Source organism: Balaenoptera physalus, assembly GCF_965194825.1.
Source record: "Balaenoptera physalus genome assembly, chromosome: 10".
NCBI lineage: Eukaryota > Metazoa > Chordata > Mammalia > Artiodactyla > Balaenopteridae > Balaenoptera > Balaenoptera physalus.
Window position 1 is genome coordinate 41951755 of NC_138889.1, and position 25237 is coordinate 41976991.

General features: G+C 41.0%; 1 long non-coding RNA gene and 1 pseudogene across 2 annotated transcripts in view; both read left to right on the plus strand.

The window, feature by feature from the left end:
- LOC309636721 overlaps positions 1 to 25237 on the plus strand; it is a 939587-nt gene that overhangs the window by 411679 nt on the left and 502671 nt on the right. The window lies entirely within an intron of this gene.
- On the plus strand, positions 7133 to 8073 carry LOC309636417 (lysine-specific demethylase 4D pseudogene; annotated as a pseudogene). Its single transcript has one exon. The product of its transcript is annotated as a lysine-specific demethylase 4D pseudogene (transcript).

The following is a 25237-nucleotide window of genomic DNA, read 5'->3' on the forward strand; positions in this document are numbered from 1 at the left end:
AGGAAAACATAGGCAGAACACTCTATGTCATACCTCACAGCAAGATTCTTTTTGACCCAGCTCCCAGAGAAATGGAAATAAGAACACAAATAAACAAATGGGACCTAATGAAACTTAAAAGCTTTTGCACAGCAAAGGAAACCATAAACAAGACCAAAAGACAACCATCAGAATGGGAGAAAATATTTGCAGATGAAGCAACTGACAAAGGATTAATCTCCAAGATTTACAAGCAGCTCATGCAGCTCAATAACAAAAAAACGAACAACCCAATCCAAAAATGGGCCGAAGACCTAAATAGACATTTCTCCAAAGAAGATATACAGATGGCCTACAGACACATGAAAGAATGCTCAACATCATTAATCATTAGAGAAATGCAAATCAAAACTACAATGAGATATCATCTCACACCGGTCAGAATGGCCATCATCAAAAAATCTAGAAACAATAAATGCTGGAGAGGGTGTGGAGGAAAGGGAACACTCTTGCACTGTTGGTGGGAATGTAAATTGATACAGCCACTATGGAGAACAGTATGGAGGTTCCTTAAAAAACTACAAATAGAACTACCATACGACCCAGCAATCCCACTACTGGGCATATACCCTGAGAAAACCATAGGTCAAAAAGAGTCATGTACCAAAATGTTCATTGCAGCTCTATTTACAATAGCCAGGACATGGAAGCAATCTAAATGTCCATCGACAGATGAATGGATAAAGAAGATGTGGCACATATATACAATGGAATATTACTCAGCCATAAAAAGAAATGAAATGGAGGTATTTGTAATGAGGTGGATGGAGTTAGAGTCTGTCATACAGAGTGAAGTAAGTCAGAAAGAGAAAAACAAATACAGTATGCTAACACATATATACGGAATCTAAGGGGAAAAAAAAAGGCCATGAAGAACCTAGTGGCAAGACGGGAATAAAGACACAGACCTACTAGAGAATGGACTTGAGGATATGGGGAGGGGGTGGGGTGAGATGTGACAGGGTAAGAGAGTGTCATGGACATATATACACTACCAAATGTAAAATAGATAACTAGTGGGAAGCAGCCGCATAGCACAGGGAGATCAGCTCGGTGCTTTGTGACCACCTAGAGGGATGGGATATGGAGGGTGGGAGGGAGGGAGATGCAAGAGGGAAGAGAAATGGGAACATATTGTATATGTATAACTGATTCACTTTGTTATAAAGCAGAAGCTAACACACCATTGTAAGGCAATTATACTTCAATAAAGATGTTAAAAAAAAAAAAAAAAAGTGCTCTAAAAAATTGTCACATAGTGGTTCATAAAATCATTTGGTTTGTAGTGTGTTGTATTGTAGACTGTTTCCAAAACTCAGATGATGTTTCTAATCTTTTTCATTCTAATATTGTTTATTGATGCCTTCTCCTGTTTATTTATTATTTACAATATTATATTTAGTAATACGTAAGTTTCTGGACAGTTTTAGACTTACAAAACATTGAGCACGTGGATCAGGGAGTATTGACCCGACCCCACTCACATGTCCCCCTATTAGTAACTTCTTAATTCCCATGGTGTATTGATTACAATTAGTGAGCCAATTTCAATATGTTATTGTCTACTAAAGGCTATCATTTGTTCAGATTTCCTTACCTTTTACCCAACGTCCTTTTTCTGTTCCAAGATCTCATCTAAAATATCAAATTACATTTAGTTTTCATGTCTCCCTAGGTTTGTCTTGACTGTAACAGATTCTCAGACTTTCCTTGTTTTTGACCAAAAGTTTGTATAGAAACCTGACAGTTTGGGGGAATACAGGTCAGGTATATTGTAGGATGCCCCTCTAGTGGAATTTGATGCTTTTCTTATGATTATCTTGGGTTTCTGTATTTTTTTTGGAGGAGGATTACTGGGGGAATTTTATCACATTTCAATCACATCATATCAAGGACCTATACTATCAAAGTAATTTATGACTTTTTTTTTTTTGGCCACGTCTCGCAGTTTGTGGGATCTTAGTTCCCTGGCCAGGGATCGAACCTGGGCCCTAGGCAGTGAAAGTGCGGAGTCCTGACCCCTGGACTGCTGGGAAATTCCCAGTTTATGACTCTTGACGTTGACCTGGTTAAAATGGTGTTTGGCAGGGCCCTCCTCTATAAATCACTGCCCCTCCCCGACTCCCATCCCCACTTGCCCCTCTGCACCTGCTCCTCGCGCTCAGGGAGCACTCCCTTTAGCAGGGGGACTAGATAATTTATTAACCAGTTGTTTCTTTATTTTATTTTTTACGTAACAGACTTCTTAATTAATCTTTTATATTTTTGTATATGGTTGTTTCCCTTTTGTTTTTTTAATTGTTCTATCATTTTTATCTTTTTCTTCTTTCAAATAATTCTGAGGTATTTTGGTTTAGTTTTTACTAACTACTTGCATACAACATAAAAACCAATAGATTTTTAGCTATTCTACGGATATTGTTGTAGATGTTACATGGATATTCATTTTTAAATGAATATGGTTGTGTTCAGTTTTTTGATTATTGACTTTCAATTTTATTTCATGATTGAAATAAAAGATTGATCAAGATGGTACTCAACACGTTGATTCCATGGAATTTTTATTGAGATTTATTATGTGGTCTTACAGTGGTAAATGTTTGTAAATGATTATATGTGTTGAAAAACATTTTGCTATGTGGTTGCTGCAGGTAATATAATCAAAGTTGTTAAATTTTTGTTTAAACTTTTATAACATTAAATTTTCTTCTGTCCTCATCTATCAGTTTCTGAGAGAATGGTGTTTGAAAAAAAAAATCTCCCACCATGATTGCAAATATGTCACTTTTACTAATAATTCTCAGTCTTTGTGTTCTATGTCTCAGTGCTGTGTTTCTAGGGGCATATAGTGCATCACTGTAATCTTTCCCATGAGTTTTTCTTTTTGATAACTATAAGCTGTCCTTCTTTTACCTTATAAATACATTCGATATTAATTGCTGCTAGACCAGGTTTCTTGTGTTTAATATTTGCTTGGTTTGACTTTCCCAATCTTTTTATTTTCAACCTTTTAGCTCACTGTAAGATTGGTTTAAAAAATCAAAAGGGCGCAGACAAAGTGGGCTGACCAAGCAGAGCAATTACCGATGATTGGTGCTGATCAAATTATACCTTTGCCCAGGTAGAAAGCCAGAGCCATCAGGACATGGGTCTGCATTTGGAGGCCAGCTGCCCAGAGAACACTGTCTCTCTCTCTGGGTCCTTGAATATCTCCAACTGGAATCAAGATTTTGTTGGTAGAAGGTAGGTCACTTTATTTCTGTAATTTGTGCTTATGAGCAAAAGAGTTATTTTTCTACCAGAAGTTTTAAAAAATGACACTATTTATGCATATATATAGAGAGAGAGAGCGAGAGAGAGGGAACTATACATTGGGATATCCTTTCCTTGAGTTTTTAATTTTTAAACTTTTTTCCAACTTGTGAAGTTAATTTTTTTCTTAATATTTTCTTGGGAAAAATCACAAAGATTTTCAGGAAAAAGCACCTCATTGAGTGAACTGCGATCTAATGGGAATGAGAGGGTTTCTAGAACTGGGTAAGGAGTGTGTCAATTGGAAGGGACTTGAAAATTAGGTGGGATCAAATTAGAGATTTTGATTGGATATGAGGGTATTCGAATTGGGGTGGTACTGATTGAATTGAAATTGCTGTGGGACATATATAGCCAGACTTTGAGCACAGCCTGTTTCATTCAGAGGCTGAATCCTTCAAGGAAACCATTTTCTGGGTCCTAGTGTATCATCATTTGGAATTAAGATTTTAGACTAGCAGAAGGCAAGCACTTTTTTGGCCTTTTTTTTTTTTTTTCCTTTAAAGCAAAAAGATGAAAAGGATGACATTTTATATCAGAAAGCAACTTTTTTCCCCTGGTAAAATTCTCATTTATTTATGCATTTAAAGTACAAGCATTGCATGCATATCATTTTTAGATTTCTTCATTGGGGCCATGTATTTCTGTTATTAAAGGAATTAAAACCTTTTTACTCTTTTTTTTTTTTGAAGATATATTCTCTTTATTATAGTTACTCATCACTATCATATGTGCCTTCTGGGTCACTTTGTTAGTTCATGTTACATTTTTCCACATGTAAATTATTTTTATCATTTTACATGATGGAGAAGAAAATACGCAGATGTGTATCCATTCAGAAAAATAATTCATAATGCACAGATTATAAGAGCAGACAGAATTGAAATTAAAATTCTTTATAGAATACAGATACAGATTTTCTTTTTTTATTGGAGTATAATTGCTTTAGAATGGTGTGTTAGTTTCTGCTCTATTACAACGTGAATCAGCTATACATATACATACATCGCCATATCCCCTCCCTCTTGCGTCTCCCTCCCACCCTCCCTATCCCACCCCTCTAGGTGGTCACAAAGCACCGAGCTGATCTCCCTGTGCTATGCGGCTGCTGCCCACTAGCTATCTATTTTACATTTGGTAGCGTATATATGTCCATGCCACTCTCTCAATTTGTCCCAGCTTACCCTTCCCCCTCCCCATATCCTCAAGTCCATTCTCTAGTAGGTCTGCATCTTTATTCCCATCTTGCCCCTAGATTCTTCATGACCATTTTTCTTTTTTTTTTTAGATTCCATATATATGTGTTAGCATACGGTATTTGTTTTTCTCTTTCTGACTTACTTCACTCTGTATGACAGTCTCTAGGTCCATCCACCTCACTACAAATAACTCAATTTCATTCGTTTTTATGGCTGAGTAATATTCTATTGTATATATGTGCCACATCTTCTTTATCCATTCATCTGTTGATGGACACTTTGATTGCTTCCATGTCCTGTGTATTGTAAATAAAGCTGCAATGAACATTTTGGTACATGACTCATTTTGAATTATGGTTTTCTCAGGGTATATGCCCAGTAGTGGGATTGCTGGGTCATATGGTAGTTCTATTTTTAGTTTTTTAAGGAACATCCATACTGTTCTCCATAATGGCTGTATCAATTTACAGTCCCACCAACAGTGCAAGAGGGTTCCCTTTTCTCCACACCCTCTCCAGCATTTATTGCTTGTAGATTTTTTGATGATGGCCATTCTGACCGGTGTGAGATGATATCTCACTGTAGTTTTGATTTACATTTCTCTAATGATTAACGATGTTGAGCATGTGTCTGTTGGCAATCTGTATATCTTCTTTGGAGAAATGTCTATTTAGGTCTTCTGCCCATTTTTGGATTGGGTTGTTTGTTTTTTTAATGTTGAGCTGCATGAGGTGCTTGTAAATTATGGAGATTAATCCTTTGTCAGTTGCCTCATTTGCAAATATTTTCTCGCATTCTGAGTGAACCCTATATTTCTAATAATTTGTCTATCAATGCAAATTAATGATTAGATTTTAATTAGAATGTTTCAAGTATTTACACATTAAGTATAATGCTTGTTAAGGATGTGTACATTTGTGTTTTGTACTTTTTTCCTGCTTTTGTTTACATAGCCACACTTTCTATAATGGTAGATTTTTATCTGTGTTCCCTTATTTTATTATAACGTGATTTGCTTGTCCTTTTCTCTCTTTTTTCTTATGTTTTTACACTTTTAGTGGTCTACAAATTGCATTTTGGTTTCACTCATCATTTCTATTGGGTGTTATGTTTTCTTTTGTAATTGTTTCAGCTTATATCATTGTTTGCCTTTCCCTAATTTATCTTTTGGGTTAAGTCATCCAATTTCTTGAGTTGAGTGCTTAACTCCTTTATTTTCAAGCTTGCTTAATGTCCTTACACTTCAGTTAGATAGTCCTCTTTTTCTGTCTTATGATTTGCCCTAATTTTTTATTTCTAAATTTCAGCTTTATTGCTGTATAATTGACTTAGAAAATTGTAAAACATTCAGTGAACTTTGTGATGATTTGATATACATTGTTAAAGGATTCCTCCCATCTAGTTAATTAAAACAGTTACTTCATATATTTACTTTTTTTGGTAAGAACATTTAAATCCTACCCTTCTAGAAAATTTCAACTATATATCACAGTGTTATCAACTATAATCACCATGGTTAACATTAGCTCCTGAGACTTTCTTCACTGTGTACCCTTTTACCCTCCCTTCCCTGCCCTCCCCCACAACCACGTTTCTACTCTGGTTCTGTAAGTTTTACTTTTTTTTTTTTTTTTTTTGATTCCACATATAAGTGATGCCATGCCATATTTGTCTTTCTCTGTCTTATTTCACTAGGCATAATACCCACCAAGACCATCCCTGTTGTTGCAAAGGACAAAATTTCATTCTTTTTATGGCTGAGTATTATACCATTGTATATATGTACCACATCTTCTGTAACCATTCAAGCATTGCTGGACATGTTCGTTGTTTCCATATATTATCCATTGTGAATAATACCTCAGAGAATGAGGGAGGGCAGATATCTCCTTCATATTCTGTTTTTATTTCCTTTGGATATATACCCAGAAGTGAGACTGCAGCATCATATGTTACTTATATTTAAAATTTTTGAGGAACTGCCATACTGTTTTCCATAGTATGCACAATAGCTGCACCAGTTTACATGTCTACCAAAAGAGTGTACTTTTTGCCCTTAAATTCAAACTTTGAAATTAAGACTGCTATACAATTTTCTTTAACTTGATGTTAAATCAGTTTGTTTTGTCATCCACTTATTTTCAATATTTTGTACTTTCTGTAGGTTTGGCTTGGAAACTTCCATGAAGAGACTTTCTGCTACAGTGAGGTGAGAAGCCACCCATGCACTCAAGCCTGGGAATCTGGCGAGGCCTCAGGCACTTATATCCCTAACAGAGGAAACTCACAGAGCTGCAGGCTGAAGCAAGACTTGGCTCAGAGAGCCCTCTCCTCTGGGAAATAGTCTATTTTCTTTGGCTCCAAAATGCTGGCAAGAGCGGAGTCCTTCTGGTGGATTGACAAGCCTGGAGAAGATACCACCTCGTTTGTTTAAAAGTTCAAGTCTGAGTTCCTGCCTCTCAGATATATCTAAACTTCTTTAAAAATAAAGAAAGTATAGGGAAGGTGTTACTCCCCAGCATTCTCAGGTATCCAAAGCACACCTAAGAAGCTGGGAGTCCGTTGCTTATTCTATTGCCGCCATGCAGTCTAAGCACTTTGGTAGCCAGAACCCAAGTTGGAAGATTATGACCTTCCACCCAACCATGGAAGAATTTGAAGATTTCAACAAATATATTGTTTACATGGAGTCGCAAGGTGCACACCGAGCTGGCCTAGCCAAGGTAATTCCACCGAAAGGATGGAAAGCCAGACAGACATACGATGATATTGATGACATCTTAATAGCTGCTTCCCTCCAGCAGGTGACCACTGGAAAGGCAGGTGTGTTTACTCAACACCACAAAAAGAAGAAACTCATGACCATTAGCCAGTATCGCCGCTTAACAAACAGTGAAAAACACCAGACTCCATTCTATTTTGATTTTGAGGACCTGGAGCGAAAATATTGGAAAGCACGCCTCTATGATTCACCAGTATATGGTGCGGACGTCAGTGGCTCCTTATTCGATCAAAACACGGAGCAGTGGAACCTTGGACACCTGGGAACCATTCAGGACCTGCTGGAGCAGGAGTGCGGAGTGGTCATCGAAGGCGTCAACACCCCCTACCTGTACTTCGGCATGTGGAAGACCGCCTTCGCCTGGCACACGGAGGACATGGACCTTTACAGCATCAACTACCTGCACTTCGGGGAGCCCAAGACTTGGTACGCGGTGCCCCCGGAGCACGGCCGGCGCCTGGAACGCCTGGCCAGGGAGCTTTTCCCGGGCAGCGCGCAGGGCTGTGAGGCCTTCCTGCGGCACAAGGTGGCTCTCATCTCGCCCACGGTCCTCAAGGACAATGGCATCCCCTTCGATCGGATCACTCAGGAGGCTGGAGAGTTCATCGTGACCTTTCCCTATGGCTACCACTCTGGCTTCAACCATGGCTTCAACTGCGCGGAAGCCATCAATTTCGATCCCCCCACCCCTCGCGCTGGATCGATTATGGCAAAGTGGCATGGGAACAGGGCTGTGCATGACCTTTGGAAAAATCTGGGTTAGAATAAGGGAGATTTCAGGTAAGCACCCTGAGGAGATTTGAAAATGTGTGGCTGGGTGGGGGATCTAAAGGGGACCTATAATTACCAGCTGGGAAGGGAGTTGGGGTTTAGAATAGTAGCATTAAGACCAGAGACTTGTAAGGTACTGAAACTGTGTGTGTGTGTGTGTGTGTGTGTGTTGCCTTCTGTTTTCCTGAAGCAATATGGAGTGAAGACTTTGTTTTCTTGGAGCAGCAAGGAAGTAGGGAGGTGGGGAGACTTTATCTTCCTTTCCAGCCAGGCTTGGACATGGAAGAATAAGATGAGTGTGGCCATGAAGAGGTGAGGGGGATGGGCCGTGTCTCTGGGATGCACCGCAGAGAAGAAAGGAGACTTGGGGAGGTCTGCATTGTCACCAGACTGTGAGGCCACATTCCCTGGCCCCTCTCCAGAGCTGCAGAAGCATTCCTTCCTCATCATGGCAGAAAGGGTGACTCCCAGGAGAACCTGACTCTGTTCTCTATGAAATTTTGTCCTTGGTACGGGAAATTCCAGAAAGGCTATTACTCAGGATAGTAATAATGACTCTCGATTCAGTACTCCTTCCCTATCGCCTCCCCTGCAGCCTCTTCTTTTTCTTTTAATGGTGAAGTAAATAAATGTGATGCTGTTGATGTGGTTTTGTGTTTTCCCTCCATACACAAACTCAGTCCATCCATGGACCCACTCTGTATGCATAGGTGCAAAGTTGAATCTGTAGCGTGATGTCTTTCATAAAGCAAACTTTTCCGCAGTCACTGCTTTGACCTTTCCAGCAGTTACTTAGAGGGGACAACTGGACTTCGAGTCAGCAGAAATGGCATTCAAACCTGAGCTTTGCTACTTTCTAGTCGTGGGAACTTCAGCCAAAAAATGATTGATTTTCTCTGAGCCAGAATTACAGTGCGAGAGTTTTGTGAAGATACTGGGGATGTAAATGTGACAGGCATGTAGGAGGTGCTTAGTTAATTTGATGTGCATTCATACACTCTGCTGTCCTCTTGGGCCCGCCCAAGGCCAAGGACATCTGCTCATATTCCTTCTCTGATGCTCAGTTCTACTGTTGTTTTCCTCACCGCCCCCCAGGCTTACATGTTACTTTTCTTTTAATTAATAGACTTTATTTTTTGAGAGTAGTTCACAACAAAATTAAGTGGAAAATTCAGAGGATTCCCACATACTCCTTCCCAGTCTCCTTCACGAGCATCCACAGCAGAAAGGAACATTTGTTATAATCGATGAACCTGCCCTGACACCTCATTATCACCCAGAGTCCGTAGTTTAATTTATGGTTCATTCTTGGTGTTGTACGGTCTATGGATTTGACCAATCTATACTGACATGTATCTATACTTATAATACCATACAGAATAGTTTCATTGCCTAAAACTCCTCTGTGCTCTGCCTATTCATCTCCCCCTCCCCCCTCCCCCGACAACCCCTGATCATTTTACTACTTTCATAGTTTTGTTTTTCCAAATGACTTCGTTCACGTAATAATATGCCTTTAAGTTTCCTCCAAGTTTAGTGGTTTTATAGCTCATTTCCTTCTGTTGCTGAATAATATTCCATTGTATGGTGTACCACCCTTGATTTATCCACTCACCTGCTGAAGGACATCTTGGTTGCTTCCAAGTTTTTCTGCAATTATGAATAAAACTACTATAAACATTTGTGTGCAGGTTTTGGTGTGGATTTAAGTTTTCAGCTCATCTGAGTAAATACCAAAGAGTGCAATTGCTGGATTGTATGGTGAGACTATATTTAGTTTTGTAAGAAACTGTCTATTATTCTTAGTGGTAGAAAACTTATCTTTTTTTTTTTTTTTTTTTTGCTCCTGATCTACCTCATGTTTGCACAAAAGGTCACACATATCCATTTGCAAATTCCACTCCTTGGGGTATTTCTCCTTGTTACAGTGTTACAAAGGCAAGGTAAAGATTTCACAATCAGTGAAGAGCCAGAGGACCCAGCCCTTATTCAGACTCCTACACCAACTTGTTTAGTAGTCTTTCAACAAATCAGGTTTCCATGGCTCTCCACTTGCCAGTTTAGGCAAAATGAGCTCTTAGCCACATTGCACCTCTGTGAGAGTTTGCACATAACAAGTTCAGATCCGGGCAAACATAATTTGTGCTTAATAAATATTACCTATTATCATTATTACTTAGGACCCAAAGTTGTAAGATGAACATTAGAACCTGTATTTAAACGTAACTTGTAGAGGTTGGAGTTCGGGTCTTGGGACTCCTCTAAGATTTATAAAAGCGTCAGTTATGGATTTGTCTGACTACCTGGCCACAATGAATTATTCATAGAGATTAAACATTACACCAATTCAGTTTCCGTGTGAGTAAGGATTCCTTTCCAGATATTTAGAAATGACTTCACCATGATATTTATGTCGTTAGATGGTGACCATATATGGGTTTGTTTTTTTGTTGTTTTTTTTAATAAATTTATTTATTACTTTATTTTGTTTTTGGCTGCATTGGGTCTTCGTTGCTGCACGTGGGCTTTCTCTAGTTGTGGCGATCGGGGAGCTACTCTTCGTTGTGGTGCGCGGGCCTCTCATTGCAGTGGCTTCTCTTTTTGCAGAGCATGGGCTCTAGGCGTGCAGGCTTCAGTAGTTGCAGCATGCAGGCTCAGTAGCTGTGGCGCATGGGCTCAGTTGCTCCACGGCAGTGGGATCTTCCCGGACCAGGGACCGAAACCGTGTCCCCTGCATTGGCAGGCTGACTCTCAACCACTGCGCCACCAGGGAAGCCCCATATATGGGTTTTGAAGTTGCTTTTCCCCCCAATGTTTGTGTTACCTTTCATCACTTTAAATAGGAAACCAGAAACAGATGCTAGGAATTGGCTACCGAGATAAGTGGAATGGACGCTGATCTGAGTTGAACAGATCCTGGTGAGGAACAGCCCTTGCCCATCCCGCTCTGCTCACCAGCCTCTCAGACTGAAACGCCTCACAAGCTCCTTGTCATTGACCTGCAGTGATTACAGGGCAATAGTGAGACCCTTCTCACGGTTCCTCAGCAAGTGGTGGGTGTTAGGGTGATAAGCAATTTCAGGGAGGACAGAAGAAGGGCACAACTGAGCCCTGTTGGATATGGGTAACATATTGGAGGTGCCACTCTATGAAAATGCAACATGTGTGTGACCGGGTTTCTGGATTTTTCTAGGATCCTGGCATCCAGTATCCTCGTGCCCTAAATGTTCAGGCCCCTCTACCTAACACAGAGCTACGTCCAGGCCTGTAGACCTCAGAGAGCATCTTTTCTTAGTCCCATCTCTCAGAGAGCCTCTTCTCAAAAGATTCACATGGTGCCTATATATTTCAGGGCCCGTTCACTCACTCACTTATTCATTCATTCATTTATTCAACACATGTTTACTAAGCACTTACCATGTACCAGGCACTGTTTGCGGAATTGGGGCACAACAGTGAAAAAGGCAAAGTTTCAGTTCTGCTGGATCTTATATTCCCATTATAAAGAGAGACATAACAAGTCAAGCAGTCATAAGGGCTAGGAGAAAAAATAAAGGAGAGTAAGGGGTTAGAGAGCGACAAGACTGCTATGTCAGAGAGGGTGGCCTCTTGGGGGTGTGGTCTTCGAGTGCGCCCTGTGGACAAGGGAGTGAGAGCATCATTCTAGGCAGAGGGACAACACATGCAAATACCTGCAGTGGGGGCAGCCTTAAGGTGCTCACAGATTAGCAACGTGGCTGGAGAGCAGGACAGAGGCGGCGGGAGCTGAGGCGGGGGGAAGGCACAATATGTCATAACTCAGTTAATGCAAACTCCTCCCACTGAGTGATCGGGGTCATTGGTGTTTTAGGTGAGCTGGGGATGGAGGAATTTGGGGGCCCCAGAGTCTTTGAAAGCACTGATAATTCACAGCCATCCCTGGAAATGGCTCTATCTTTCCTCCCAAAGGCAAATCCTGAGAGCAGAAGGTCTGTAGGTTCTCGTTTCCTGCTGTATCAGCTGACATGTCACATTTCTGACTCGTATTGAATTAGGTGGGACTTTAACAGACCCAGCAGATCACTGGCATTCACTAACTTGACAACAGCCATCCCAGCTACTTATGAGCAACTCCAAATCAATGCAGTCAATATTTTGGAATTGTGCTGGGAAATATTCAAAAATGTGGAGAGCAGTGAAGGAAGCTCCTCAGGAGACTTCAGGAGAAATTCTCTGGAAAAACAGCTGCCAGGTGAGAGATCAGGTGTCAGAGTTGAACGGGCTATAGATTTAGAATTTGAGGCTATGTACGGGAAATCCTGGCTCCAGAAAAGGATAATTTTTAGGAAAGAGCTAGGATTAAGAGTTTGCAAAGAAAGAGCTCAGGATCCATTCCCTGGGAATGTCAAGCGTCTATTGCATAAGTTTCTTTTTCCGGAGAAACTCCTTAGTAACCAGGTGACCTAACCTCACCTCTCTTGTGGTATATCACCTTGACTGTACTTACACACGACCGTCTAGGACCCTGAGAACTTTATTAACCTATAGTTTAGCTCATGGATTGAACCAGATTAATACAGTTGATAATTATCTTTCTTGGCTTTCTCTGTTCAGTGAGGACTCAATGAAAATTGTCGACTAAGTGAATGACTTGAAACCACCAATAGAAATGAAACAAGAGCTAGCATCATAAGAAACACCTAAAATAAATAAATATTTCCTATTATAGCATAATTGCTTCCATGTTAAATGTCTTTTAAAATAAGATATCCAGTTTTAAGGTGGGGGTTGAAATAACTTACAGAGCCAGAGAATAAACTCTGTTTCTCTTATTTCAATATGAGACCTTCATTCATTGACGCAACAAATATTGTTAAGCCCCATCACCGTGCCAGTCTAGTACTGCATGCTAAGGGAACATAATATGAAGTTTATGACCTGCTTGGAGACAGACAGGCAATTAGGCAGTTTCACCATGCCACAGCTTCTTCCCAGCTACCATAACCATAGCCAGGCTCTCCCCCAAACTGCTGGTTTTAGAGCCTCTGAAGAAAGGTATCTTTTAACGGGAACAGTCTGTCTCAAGTTCAGGGCCAAAGCCTCCTGGGGCTCTCAGAGCTGTTTCAGTCTGTTCTGGGCTCATGGCAGCTCTCTTGTCCACTTTTCTCAATCGTACCTGACAAATGGGCACAGGTCACCTTTTTGGGAGAATGATGGCTGCTCCAGGCATTCCTTTCTTACCAGGGCTGCAGGGGGACGGGACGGGCTTTGAATGCCCCCACTGGCTGCTTCACTCTAGGAGTGAGTGTCGCTTATTGTCAAATCCCCCCTTCCTCCGCCCATGACATTGACATTCCTTGGCTCCTTTAGGGAGCCGGGGCATTTCAATTCCATTTCCTGTGTTCCATTCCGTTTTCCCACTATCTGCCCCCTTGCTATGGACCGAATGTGTCCTCCTAAAATTCATATGTTGACACCTTAATCTCCAATTAGGGATTTGCAGGTGGGGCCATTGGGAAGTCATTAGATCATGAGGGTGGAGCCCTCATGAATGAGATTAATGCCCTTCTGAAAAGAGAGATGATTATTCTCTTCACCATGTGAGGATGCAGCAAGAAGGTGGCTGTCTGTAAAGCAGGAAGAGAAGCCTCACCAAGAAGCTGACCATGCTGGCACCCTAGGCTTGGACTTCCTGCCTCCAGAACCGTGAAAAAAAACTGTTGTTCAATCCCCCCAGTTTATGGTACCTTGTGATAGAAGCCCAAATGGATAAAGACACCCCCATAACTGCTTGTCTACGGTTCACACTGGCTACTCTAGGAGAAAGGTTAAAAACAAGTAGGCTAGAGACAGGAAACGTGGTTATCATATTATGAGTGTCTACAATGTGCCAAGAACCCTGACTCCCAATTTGTATACATCGTTCACTTTTCTTTCCAAGAGCTCAGTCTGTAGAGTCGAGCAGATGGAGATTGGGAGCCCAGCTCTGCCTTTTGCTAGGGCGACGGGCAAGTGACTCAGCACTCCTAGGCCCCTGCTCCTGGGAGAGCCAGCGGGGCCCAGCACACACCCTGTGTCCAAACACCAGGGCTGCGCTCATAAAACCGTGTGACCTCGGCGGGCTGCTTCTGGACATGATAATAACAGTACTCACCACAATAGGATGGTTGTGAAGCTCAACTGACTTAATATAAGTAAGAGACTACGAGTAGTAACCAGCTTGAGGTAAAAACAAGCTATTATTTCACATCTAGTTGAAGATTTTTTTTTAAAAAGTGGGATTTCAGCACAGTGTTCGATGAGAAGCACACAACAAAGTCTAGCTATTATTGAAGTTATTATTATTACTTATTTTGTGTTACTTTAATAATATTATTCATTACTATTATTACTTTCAGACTTAGAGGTGACAGACTTGGGGTTGTCCCTGCTAAAGTACTTGAAAGGAGAATGACAAAGGAAAAGCCTATAGCTTCTTCTTCCTTTTTTTTAAACTTTTTATTTTATATTGGAGTATAAGTGATTAACAATGTTGTGTTAGTTTCAGGTGCACAGCAAAGTGATTCAGTTATACATATACATGTATCTGTTCTTTTTCAAACTGTTTTCCCATTTAGGTTGTTAGGTAATATTGAGCAGAGTTCCCTGTGCTATGCAGTGGGTCCTTCTTGGTTATCCATTTTAAATATAGCAGTGTGTACATGTTAATCCCAAACTCCCCAACTATCCCTTCCCACCTTCCCCCTAGTAACCGTAAGTTTGTTCTCTAAGTCTGTGAGTCTATTTCTGTTTTGTAAATATGTTCATATGTATCATTTTTTTAAATTCCACATATAAGCGATATCATACAATATTTGTCTTTGTCTGACTTACTTCCCTCAGTATGACAATCTCTAGGTCCACCCATGTTGCTGCAAATGGCATTATTTCATTCTTTTTAATGGCTAAGTAATATTCCATTGTATATATGTACCACTTCTTCTTTAGCCATTCCCCTGTCGATGGACATTTAGGTTGCTTCCATGTCTTGGCTATTGTAAACAGTGTTGCAATGAACATTGGGATGCCTGTATCCTTTTAGACCATGTTTTTCTCCGGATATATGCCCAGTACTGTGATTGTGGGATCATAGGGTAGCTCTCTTTTTAGTTTTTTAAGGTACCTCCATACTGTTCTCCACAGTGGCTATACCAATTTACTTTCCCACCAACAGTGTAGGAGAATTCCCTTTTCTCCACACCCTCTCCAGCATTTACTAATTGTAGATATTTTGATGATAGCCTTTCTCACTGGTTTGATGTGATATCTCACTGTAGTTCTGATTTGCATTTCTCTAATAATTAGTGATGTTGAATATCTTTTCCTGTGCCTCTTGGAAAAGGCTGTAGCTTCTTATCACTCAACGCGTGGACAAGATCCACAGCACGGACATCGCCTTTGACTTTGGTGAAGTTCAGGAGCTCAGACTTCGGCCGCAGACCTACCACTCAGAATCTGCATTTTAAACTAGATCCCAGGTGAGTCAGGGGCATGTTCAAGGTGGAGAGGCACCGCTCCAGTGCGCTGGTCCTCAGCCCACTGGAATCACATTTGAAACACACTGATGTCTAGACCCTCCCCCCATATTCTCACCACCCCAAAATTGCAGCTCCATTGGCTGGGCTTGCTGGCAGTCTCTCTGCCATGTACCTGGGGCTTGGCTTTTGGGCGGTGGGAGTTTGTATATCCTTGAAATGGGGTTCATCTCCTTCCTTCATCCACTCCTGCCCACTGCTCACAGCACCCAGAGCCTGCTCACCTTTCCTGTGAGACCCTTGACTCCTGGTAGAAAATTCCCTTTCCCACCCGGCTCAGGCCGATCATCTAAGTGACTGTTGTTGTGAGGAGGACGGCTCATGCCCCATCGTAAGGCCAAGGACTCTCCTGGGGGCCAGTCTACTATTGTTTTGTGGGAATGAGGGTCATGCGGTTGTCAGTTTCTGAATTTTCCAGAGAAGCTAACAACTTGGGATTTTATGAAAAAAAAAATGTAAATGTTGACAGCTAGTTAAAAAAAAACGTCGAAGTCCTGGTAGCCAAATAAAACATTTCCAGAGCTCAGACTTGCCCCCTGTTCTAAACAGCCCATTGGGATTTCAGAGATTCCACATGCCATGGAGGCTAATCCAACTGATCTTGCTGGAACTTTGGAGCTGCTAGAAAAGGGGAGACACCCGGCGTCCCCTAAGCCACGTGGCCAAGGGTTTTTAATCCAGTGACTTGTTAGTTTGGTAGCCCCTCTATTGAAGGCACACCTTCCAGAGGCCTAAGCATGGCTGTTTCTGACACTCACCATCGAAGAACTCTGGATGTCCTCCTAGGGGGACAGGGGACCTCTCTGCCTGACCTGGGCCCAGATATGGTAGGACTTGTGCAGGGCAGTCGTATTTCCCTAGGACAGCAGAACGGAAGGAAAGAAAGGACAGTTTACACTCTCCAATCTTCTCCCTCCCCTCTTTTCTGCCCTCTCTGAATGACAGACAGCCCCAGCGTTTGACACAGCCCCTTGTTTAATGCTGCCACGTCTCTGCTAGTGACCGAATGTTTCTCCCTCAATATCGTCTTCATACAAGATGATGTGACTTGTGTTTGTTGCTAATATTAGATCTGTAACAGATGCCCTCATTGTTGGGCCCTGGGTCCATGTGGAGCAGATTAATAAAGCAAAGACAAAGTCCTCAAATACTCAGTGACTTGAAGAGCAGAATTTGTTGCAAGGGACAGGGGCCTTACACTGTGTTGGGCAAGGTGAGGGGACAGGCCTGTGAGAGACCAGGAATTGAGACCACAGTCTAAGTGCCATTGGAATTGTAGGCGGAGCTCTTGGGGTAAACGGGCAGGGAGCACAAAGCATCAAGGAGAGGCATCTTCATGTGGAGACAAACAGTGATGTGGTTAAAGTGACAGGTCATCTAGTCACCGCTGGTGGACAAAATTAGGAGACAGGGGAGCCAGGTAGCAAGTCTAGGGAGACAGTAGATAGTTCAGTGAACATGGCCAATGTCGTGGTTCTTTTGGCTCCTTTCCATTTTTCTCAATAAAGCCTTTGGAGACAGATCAGAGGAGGGTGGTCACCTACCATGTACCTCCTGGGTCTTAGCATGGACCACTGGGACTTTCTTTGCCCCTCCCTCCTCTTCTTATTGCACGATAATTTGTGTTTGTGTTTTATCTTTAATTTATTTTATTGAAGTATAGTTGATTTATCAATACAATGTTGAGTTAATTTCTGCAGTACAGAAAGGTGATTCAGTTATATATATATATATATATATATATATATATATATATACATTCTTTATCATATTCTTTTCCATTATGGTTTATCCCAGGATATTGAATGTAGATCTCTGTGCTGTATAGTAGGACCTTGTTATTGTTCCAATCTATACAGAATAGTTAGCATCTGCTAATCCCAAACCCCCAATCCATCCCTCCTTCACCCTGTGCTGTGTTTTTCAATATCTGCTGAACGTGGTTTTTTTTTTTTTCCACATTTTTATTTAGTTGCCTGAACCTTGGCGAAGTTACTGTTGCACAGCGAGGTGGAGATCGCGTCTGACTGTCACGCCTGCTGCATGGACCCACACACAGCAGGCTTTGTCCTAATGAGCACTTTCTGCCCACAGTGATCCCAGCGCTACTGCCTCGGAAGGCTACCTGAGACTTGGTCAAGGCCAGTGGATCAAGGGTTTTTCTGGTCTCTGGAGGGTTGCGCTGCAAAGGTTCTGTACTATCTTGATTTGGAATTGAATTGTCAAGGTGAATCCTGCAGCTAACCTGTTTATAATCTGAATTTAATCTTTCTGAAAAGAAAACCAGAGCCCTAAAAATACCTGCCTTGTAAATTCCAGATTTTTGTAATTGCATTTTTTTCTCCCTAAATGAAAGACTGGCCACCTACCTACAGTGAAACTATATGGAAGAAACAAACTAGCGTTTGTTCAGTTTTGCTATAGGTTAAGTGCTTCACATTGTTTAGTTCCTTTCATTCTCATGTCAGAAATGTGGGGTAAGTATTATTATTCCCATTTTACAAATGAGGGATTTAAGGCTCAGAGAGCTCCAAAAGCTGTTAAATGGCAGAGCTTAGATATAAATCAAAGTCTCCAGATACCCAAACCTCTGCTTTTCCCATTTATCTGCACTTCTTGAGTTCTTTTGCAATAGCCAGATGCTGTTCTATTCAGACTAAGACAGAGACATATAGACAGAGATAGGACTGAAGGTTTTCCTTAATATATTTTGCAGTGATAAAAACAAACATTATTTTAAATTATTAAATTATTTATTATTTAAATTATAAATAAAAATTATTTTAAATTCATAAGTAGTTATAATGGAATAGATACTTAGGCAAATAGATTTCTGAAATAAATGTTTAAAGATCTGTGTTGAAAATCAGGATGACCTGGTAGAAAGCTGAGATTGTGAGTTCCAGGACAGCTGAGACCATGTTTTATACACTCTGTTTCTCCAGCAATTAGCACTGAGCCTAGCCCACTTTGGGGAGGAAGGCACTCAGTGTTTGCTGAATGAATAAATAAGTGTCTCCTCTATCCACATCAATATTTGCAAAAAAAGAGACCATCTACTTAATTTAAATGGTCCTCCTCCACTCACTGAACAGACTGTTGTCTTCAACATTACTGCCATAGACTGAATGTTTGTCTCCCTCCAAAGTTCATGCGTTGAAACTTAACTGATGGTATTTGGAAGTAGAGCTTTTGGGAGATGATTAGGTCATGAGAGTAGAGCCCTGATGAAAGGGATTAGTGCCTCTAGAAAGAGACCACAGAGGGCTTGCTTGCCCCTTCTGCCATGTGGATATACAGCAAAAAGACGGCCATCTATGAACCAGGAAGTTGGTTCTCACCAGACACTGACTCTGCTGACCCCTGGAACTTTGACTTCCCGGCTAGCAGAAGAGTGATAAATAAATGCTTCTTTCTAAGCCACTATGATACTTTGTTATATCATCCTGAAAGGACCATGAAAATACTAAATAATATTAACAGGGGCTAGGCAAGAGAGCCAAGCCAAGCAGTTTATCCATATCTGCAGAAGGCGGATTCTGGTCACCTTGCTTCATCAGAACCTCCATTTCCTTTTTGTATTATAAAATGACTGAGTTTCTTGGTGATCTATGAACAGCTAGTGGAAATGAAATACTCCTGTGAGTTTTTTTAAAATGTATATTTACGAAAGCTATAGTGGTTTCGAAACTTCAACTGAATTTAATACTATTTGCTTTGAAAAAGAATTTCATTTATTCTCTTGTAAGATAGTTTTTCTGTATAAAATTCTAAATACACAAAAATAAAAGAAAATAATTTTACTTACCTATCGTGCAAAGGCAATTATTGAGATTTTCTCAGTCTTTTATTATCCTTTGCCTATGTTCATATACTGTGATCATATCATGCATTAGTTTTTTATTCTACTTTTCTAATTATTCTTTCTATTATAAATATATTGATAGAACTTCATTTTCCCTTTTTCCTGGAAAGTAAAACAAAATTTCATAATACAAAGGCAATATATGTTTGTTTTAGTTAAATAAAACAATACAGATGAAAGATACACAGATTATTCAAAATGAAGAAAATTTAAAATGTGGAAGTTTAAAACAGAATGTTCTGCTTTCTCCCATTGACAGTTGAATACATTTTAAAAGGGAACACGCAATCAGTAAGAAACAAAAGGCCAGGGAAGCTCCTTTTGATGCCCTGTCTAAATATATGACATTCACTCATGTCTGCGTGTCTGCCATCTGAATAAAGTCCTTTTTGGGCCCAGAGTTGAGCTGAATTAAAGTTGGTAGGGGAGGCTTAGGAGTTGCTTATACAACCAGTCTCCAAGGTTCACTAGAGCATCACTGGAAATTTGCGGTATTTTAAAAATGTGTTTATTGCATCTTCTCTTAGGGATAGCGGGGTCTGTAATTGGAAAACAAGACTCTCATTAGTCACTTGGGGAATGGTAGTCCAATGATCACTATCCTCCTAAGAAGAGCGGTTGGGTAACTTAGGGTTTTGGATTTGTTCCCTGGTGTGTGCAGCTTTGGGGTGAGAGTTGGATTTCTGAGCCTCACTGTCAGAGATCCTACTTCTCTGCTGGATCTCAGAGTACCAGTCGCTCTAATAAATGATTAGGAAAAGAATGTTGATCTAAAGAGGCATCAAATTTTTACCTGTCCAAGGTATCCACATCTCAGTGGGTCTCAGTTATATCACCTTTCTGAGATCTTGGCTAAGATAAAGGGATGGGTACCAGATGCTTCCACCAACTCCAGGCCAAGTATGAAGAGCAGTTTCTCTCTTTCCTGGGAAATGGGTCAGTCATGATATTGCCTTGCTATCTTGGGCATTTGTTTTAAAATGAGCTATATAGGTTGGCTCTGATGAACTTAGAAGAGCTATATATATTTTATATCTATATCATCTATTAAATATTCATTTAGTACTGTTTATGTGCTACGTATTTTTCTAAGCTCTTTGTATCCTGAATTTCGTCACATCTAAGATTCCACTGATTATAAGCGGCAGCATTATTTTTCATACCAGTGAGGCAAATAAACTATGCTATGCTATTGACTGTAAATTGCACCTCAATTTCAGACATGTTAAAATGTGAAAAATGCATGTCTCAGAATCAATGAAGCATGGTATACTAATGCATGTTGTCATAATTAAAACAACTCTAGGAGGTAGGTTCTATCCTTATCCTCATTTTGTAGATGAGAAAACTGAGGCATAGAGAGGTTCCACAATGTGCCCAGGATCTCACTGCATTTGCACCCAGACGGTCGAACTCCAGGGCCCAGCTCATAACCACTACACTCTTGTCCCTGCAGATAAGGAAAGGTGAAAAACTAAGGTTTCAGAAAAGTTATTTTAAATACTTCTCTGCATGAGGAGACTCAAAGTTATTCCTGTCTGCGGTTGTCCCCTAACATCTGTGCTCATATGTCTGTTTTAGTGCAAGCTCATGGGGTGAGAGTGCACATGTGGACACGTGGCTCCTTCTATGAGGACTGCGGTTGTCTAGCGTTACTTCTAGACACCATCCAAGGTTCAGCTTTGCTAGAAAGAAGACAGTTCTGTCCACAGTTTCAGGAGAGCGTGATTCAGCCTCCTGTTGGCTTGGGTGTCAACCACCACTTTGGACTCTGAGGCCTTCTGCTTCTCACTTGAGGGTTGAGCCTGGTATGCTTTCTTAGGTTTAGTCATGATTAGGAAAATAAATCAGGCATCCTCACCCAAATAGGAGCTACTCCTCAGCCTCCTTGCCTCTCCTCATAATCCAAATGGGGTTAATTTCCTCCTTACCTGTCAATTTCATACAAGTGTTTGACAATCAACAGAGAGGAGTGACAAAGAAGTAGCTTCAGGGACCTAGAAATTTAATCATTATTCCAGTTTACAAGCCACAGTTGCAATATATCTCATGATTAAGTATGATTTTACACCGTTGCTACTGTCTTTCCAGAGCTACTTCTCCCCAGATTAGCTTCAGCAACCCTTCTCTGCCCTCATAGCACATAGCTCTCTTAAAGAGCACTTCTCACACTGTATCGGAACTCCTTGTCTGGTCTGTCTGTCTGTTTTCCCTACCTACTTCAAGTTCTGTGTTACAAAGTTCTGTATCTGTCTTGCCCTGGGCTAGAGGTGACACAGCATGAAGTCTACGTTACAGAACTCACTCGTGGCGTGAAAGTTCCCCAGCGTTGCCCTTCCCTGTCTAAGGCAGAGCATCAGTTGACTTCTGCTTTCTTTTCTGGTTACCCATGGAGCCCTGCGAGGTGCTGGCATGAGAGCAGGGACCAAGTCTAACCTCGTTCCTCCCTGAACACTCGGCATCTAGCCAGTGCTCATGGTAGATGTTTTTAAAACATTTTGAAAATGAATGAATGAACTAGAGCCATGAGACTCCAAATGAAATTTCATGGAAGGGTATTTTTCCCTTTCTTTTATTCATTTATTTACTCACTGTATTGAATACTTACTATATAGCAGGCACTATGTTTATGTCTGAGGGGGAAGGTAGCAATTAGATACAGGTGAAATACTGGGATTAATAGGCACGATCAGGGAATTCCCTGGTGGTCCAGTGATTAGGACTCCGTGCTTCCACTGTAGGAGGACTGGGTTCGAAAGGCACAATCAGAAAGGGCCCTTAACCTCACAGGCAGGAGGAGGGCAAGGGGTGAGTGAAGACATGCTTGTTAGGAAGATGGATGACTTGAGGAACTAATGTTTAGCTGGATTGTGTTAAAAAAAAAAAAAAAAAGCTAAATGAAAGAGATGAAGGGATGGGATTACAAAGTGAGAATTCCAGGCCAAGGGAAGTATTTTGATGCAAAGTCTCAGGGACACGAGAGAGCACTGTCTGTGGTAGAAACTGCAAGAAGTTGAATAGTACTGCTCAGAGCATAGAGGGCCAGGTGGCACAGGCCACAGGTGAGGCCCAAGAGGGAGGGATCAGATCTCAGTGGTTCTGGGGGTCGGGTAGGGAGCAGGGTTTCATGCTAAGGGAAATGGAGAGCGATTGACGGGCTGTAAGAGTAGGATGATGTCATCAGTTTTATTTTAGGAAGTTACTGCAGCTGCAGAATGGATTGGCGGGGATGAAGGGATGGAATACTGGGTATGAGAGATGAGGTGGTGAGGGCTGCAGGGCTGGAGAAGGGTCTAGTTTGACTCATGTCTTCAAACAGCTTGGAACATAATTAACCAAACCACTGACATCCAAATAGAATGTCATTTTATTGCACATCAGCCATTATTCTTCCCCTTCAGATCTTTGCTGACAGCTACCGACAGATGTTGGATTGGCGTGGGTGTGAGTGCAGAGGCCTAAGAGGATCTGGTTTGAAACCTCGTCCCCAGGAGAAAAGAGTCAGTGGCAAAGAAAAGGGACCAGAGGTGATCAAATGGAGACAGTGAATTATCGCTCATAAAGATGCTGTGAAAGACAGGCTTCCCCTAGAATGAGCTGTCAGTAAAAACTTGAATTAGATCAAGGTACTCCCATGACGTACTGTGTTCTAGAATATTGGGGTGAGGACATTTGTAATTTGCAAAAGTAAACTCAATATCATCATATAACTTCTCTTTGGAAAGCAGGCAAACAAAAAGAAGCTCTCTTGTTTGTACTATAAACTAAAAGGAAGTAAAGTAGACAAATTCGCCCTCGCTGTGGGATGTGCAAATGTTCTGTGTTATGTGCGTGTTGGTCACTGACAAGGGTCTGGGAAAAAACTAGAATTTGCCGAAGGGGGTGGGGGAGTAGTGGGAGAGATAAGTTATGCTTATCAAAGGAGGGGGCAGGGATCAAGAAAGTTTGAAAAACAGTGAATTAAAATCATATAAATGCTTTAGTCATAAAAACTGAGAATTTATTTCTATATTCTGCATTTCTTCAAGCACAACATAATTATCAAATTTGACATCTATTATTCCAGACTCTGTGGTAGCCAATGGGACCCAGAGACTAAGAAGGGACCACCCTGTTCCGCGAAGTACATGATCTAGTAGAGAAGACAGACAGAGGAATGATTAATACCCTTACATGACAAGCAGCATAATAGAGCATGTATAAAGAACATGAGAAAGAGAGGGATTGATTTCTAGTTGTTTAATTGTGTTTAGAGTTGACAACATGAATCGACATTGGGGAACATGTATAATCCTAGATAGTAAGATAAATATTAAAAAATCCCATGAAAACCATAATCCTCACAGCCTGCCATGGAGGACATGGCAGAGGTGTACAAGGGTAAGGATGACCTGCCTGAGGGACAAGTACCACGTGACCAGGGTCATCAACTCCAGATCAAAGGGGACTCCAAGTCTAGTTGTTACTGTGACATCACTCTGTATGTGTCTTGTTTTTTTTTTGAATTAAGTAATAAATTTAGGTTTCATTTCAGGGACCAAACATAGTCAACAATTTCAGGTATTGAAGCCTCCAAGGAATTGGTTCTTAAGCTCCAAAATGTGCTCTTCTGACAATTTCTCTCCTATTTTACAGGCTCACCTCATGGATTTGCTGTGACTTAGAGGAAAGGCCAGGCCTAGGAAGCAGACGGGCCTGGCTCAAATCTGGCTCAGGACTCACTGATTATGCCATCTTGGACAAGCATCTGAACGCTCTAGTCCAGTTCCCCACGTGGCACCCTGAGGAAATAAGATTAAATAAGAAGATGTGAGTGAAGGCACCCTAGTAGGCACTCTGCTTCTGGCTCAACCACCACCCCACTCCAAGCTACCATCTCTCATCTGGATCTTTATACATGCTTTTCTTCATTCATTCTAGGCCACTCCAGTCTGCCCATTTCTGCCCAGAAAGCAAATGTGATTGTGTCTCGGCCATTGAAAGATCAAAAGCCTCAACATGATTTATAGAATATATCTTTCCAAACTGCAGGACATGAGCGATTCGTGGGTCGTAGAAACAACTTTATGGGTTACCAGCAGCGTATTTTTTAATGGGGAAGAAAATAGAACACAACAGAAATACTAGATTGCAATGTCAATTTTAAGCATAAGGATTATTACATGAAGCTTGCTTTCTCAATATGGGTCCGGGTTTTAGTATTTTCTGAGAGATGAAAGAAGTGCACCCGTGAAACAAAAATGAGACAATGGTGGGGGGCAGGGAAGGAAGCTATATACACTTGAAAAAGCTAAGGGGACAGAAATGAGCTGTTAAAAATTAGAAGTTTGATAGGAGAAATGAAAAAGACAATAGAAGCAGGTTTACAAGATAAAGATAAGAAAAAATTTCAGAAGGTAAAGAACAGTCATAAAGGGATAGAAAATTGGAAGAAGAAAAGACACAAAAATTGGATGTCCGGTCCATGAGGTCTGATATCCAAATACAGGAGTTAATGTACAGAGGGAAAAACTAGAGGAAGCTGTCAAAGAAGTAACTAAAAAGCTTTCATAAAACTAAAGAACCAGAATTTTGAGACGGAAAAAGTTTAAGACCACTGGGACAAAGAAAAGCTCTTATAAACTAATAGAGAGGAACACAGCACACTAGGCCTAGGAATGATATTTACATCTCCCTTATTCCGCGTACCATACTCACAAAACAATAAAAGAAGTTA